Source organism: Eubalaena glacialis, chromosome 6 (assembly GCF_028564815.1).
Source record: "Eubalaena glacialis isolate mEubGla1 chromosome 6, mEubGla1.1.hap2.+ XY, whole genome shotgun sequence".
Lineage (NCBI taxonomy): Eukaryota > Metazoa > Chordata > Mammalia > Artiodactyla > Balaenidae > Eubalaena > Eubalaena glacialis.
Window position 1 is genome coordinate 120,078,799 of NC_083721.1, and position 3,365 is coordinate 120,082,163.

Sequence of the window (3,365 nt, forward strand, 5' to 3'; positions counted from 1 at the left end):
TGAAAAGACAGCAAGCAGGCGCCGTATGAACTGGTGAGCTGCAATTTCAACGCCGAGGAGGCCGGGTGCGGGCTTCCGAGTGCACCAGAAGTGCTTCCATCCAATCCAGGCCAAGAAGGTGCACAGGCAGTTGGTGGGAGCGAGTGGGGAGTACTACTCCCTGTGGAAGCAGTTGGAGGACTCAGACCCCTCTGAGCAAATGCGGTTGAGGCGGAGGAAGTACGGACGGCCTTCCGGGAACCACAGCCGCAAAACAGCTCCTCGCCGCCCTGCTGCCGCGGCTGGCAACCCGGAACAGCAACCCCTGACACGCATGCGCACAGTGCACAGAGCGAGGCAGCGCGAGCGGCGGTCTGGATGGGCCTGGGAAAGCTCCGACGGCCTTGCGTCTTTGTTCCTGTCAGTTCCAGCAGCTGGACGCGCCCAGTTGTGTCCCTGCCCCAGGGGCCCCCAGCCCTGGCCGACCCGGCCGCAGCCGCTCTGGAGCCTGGCGCCAGCCAGAGACCGGCAGTGGATTGGCCCTGCCCGGACCCTCCTGGAGAGCTGTCCCTCATCTCCAAGCACTTGGGTATGAACTGAGGGCCCGAGGAGGCCGTGCCCGGCACAGGTAACCTTGTCCGTCATTGAGTTTGGAGTCATTGGCGTTGAGGACGTGAATCCCTTCCTGGCTGCCGACGCAGCGTGCTTGGCCCCTGGGCTGCGCTCATAGAGGCCCTGTTAGGCTGAAACTGATGACCTGTTGATCCTCGGCCACAGGCGGGCGTGTGTGGCCAAACTGGAGATGGGGCTGTCGCGGGGCCTTGCCTCTTCGCGACCCTACCCCTCCTTGTGGGCTTCTCTGCTTCAGCATACTTCAAGGACTGGGGTGAGAGGTGGCCCGGCCATGGGCCCTGCCCCTCCCTACACGCACCACCGCCCTGCGCCAGGCTGCCGCCCCTCCGTGGGCCCCATCTGGCAGCTGGATACCCACCGGGTACCCGGCAGCCAACAGAGGCCAAGGAAAGGCGACCTTGCCCAGCACCCCACAAAATGGGGACACACTTGCAAACCAGTCTGACGAGTTACGTGGTTGATTGTGTTTCCAGTGACAGAGAAGGGAATCCCGCTCTGCCTGCTTCAGTTGCTTCATGTCTACACCTCCTGGCAACCTCCACTAACTTTTTACCACATTCATCCACATTGACCACCGAAAATGTTTCAGAGGTGGCTCCACAGTAGCCATTGTGATAGAGTGTGACATCAAAGTTGATAATATCTCCAGTCCTGGAGAGCTGGACAGTCAGGAATACCATGACGTAGCACATTGTTTACAGAGGTGCAAACAGGTTTTGGAAAACCTCCTTAGCCTAGAGGTAAGGGATAGGCATCATGACTGATGACTGCCTGGTGAAAAAGAGCATCTCTCTTCAGTTGTCATGTCAACCTTTAAACTCTTCCCAGCCAGAAGGAGGACATGACCCGGCCAGCTGAGGAGCCTGACAAAGCCCTTGAATCTGATCTTTATTCTTAACTTCTTTGCTGTCTCCACAGTCAGGTACAATGCCTGTCATCACATAGTCTAGCTTCCTTATGTGCTTAGGGACTGGATGAGCTGAAGAAACTGCATCCTGCAAAACTATACTGTGTGAAATATCTCTTTGTCTCCAGAAAAAGAAATTTCTTCATTATTGACTGCTTGACTGCTTGTGTAAGTAGATATGATTGAGCAGTGAAGAGAAGATTCTATGCCAGCCTCTGCGGGATAAGCAGGTGGACACCATTGGGTGCTGCCATATTGGCAGTGGTCACCAATACACCAGACATATCCAGGAGGGGGGAGTGGGTGAAATGGGTGAAGGGGTCAAAAGGTACAAACTTGTAGTTACAAAATAAATGACACGGGGATGTAATATACAGCATGTGATGTTAGTCTTATATTGATATATCCTGTGTTTGTAGTTATACTTAGAGGGAAGATTTGGTAAAAATACATCTATTCTATCTTCCTGGAAGTGGAAGCTGCTTTTCTTTTTATATAGATTATTTTTATCTCTACTTATTTAGATTTTATTTTACTTATTTTTAACTTTACGGAAAGAGTCTCATGCTGAACCTACTCCTTAGGGATTTTTTTTAATGTTAATATCATATTGTTAGGAGTCATCGATAAGGCAGCATGTTCCCGTGTAGCTTATTAGATCTGACTGCTGTGTATATATACTGTGGTTTATTCATCCAGTCACCTGTGGATGGATATTTGTGATGTTTCCAGGTTTTTACTCATGTGAATAAGCTGGTGTGAACAGTCTTTTACATGCATCGTGTCTTACATGTGCTAGAGTTTCTCTTGAAATATACCTAGGAGTGGATTGCTAGGCTACAGATTATGTAAATCTTAAACTATAGAAGATAATGCTAAGTTATTTTTTTAAAGTGGTTGCACTAATTTATGTTACTACGAGTAATGTGTTAGAGATACTACAGATCCTTACTGAGCAGCAGCCTGAAAACTTTCCCCAGGCAGTAAGCTGGGGTAATTATGGGGCTCCCCTCAAATTTTCCCCTCTTCAGGCATCACTCACTGTCTGTTGTTGCCTAATGACCAATATGTAAAAGTTACTGTTCTATATTTTTGGATTTTTTTTTTTTTGGTTGTTTTTGGCAGTTGAGTCAATCTGGTCCCAGATTCACCATCTTGTTTGGATGTAGAAGTCTTTTAAAACCATTTTAGCCCCTATTTTTTCTGTAGTAATAGTCTCAGTTTTTATTTATAAAGTCATTTGTGTTATCTCTCTACATGATTAATTTTGCTAAAGTTTTATTTTGTTAATTTTTCCAAATAGCCATTTTTTTCTTTGTCTTCCCTATTTTATGTTTTCTTTTATCCCTTATCTTGCATTTTCTTTCGTTTTTATCCTGTTATTTTTCTAACCTCTTAATTTTGGCAATTAATTTGTTAATTTTGGGGCTTTCATTTTTTTCCCTTAATATTCATGTTTAAGGCTATAAATTTCCCTCAGATCACTGCTTTTGTTGTGTCACATGAATTTTGATATATAGTTTAAAAACCTTTAAATCAGTTCTAGATATTTTAAAATTCTCATTATGACCTCATTGTAACTCATGAGTTATTTATCAGGGTTTAAAATAGAATTTCAAATAAGTGGGGATCAAGAATTTATATTTGTTTTATTAATGTCTAACTTAGTTGCATACTTATTTTTATAAATTATTGAGGCTTTCTTTATGACGTAATTCATGGTAAATTTCATTAGTAGTCATATATACTTGAGAACAATATTTTGATTGTAATTGTTGGATGCAGAATTCAATGTATGTTCATTAACTTAAGTTTCTTAGTTCTGTCCTTCAGATCTTGTATATCT

The 3,365-nt window shown here is 45.0% G+C and overlaps 1 pseudogene; it reads right to left on the reverse strand.

Annotated features, from left to right (window-relative positions):
* Positions 1 to 900: 900 nt before the first annotated feature.
* Positions 901 to 1,782, reverse strand: LOC133093040 (methionine aminopeptidase 1D, mitochondrial-like; annotated as a pseudogene).
* Between the last annotated feature and the right edge of the window lie 1,583 nt (positions 1,783 to 3,365).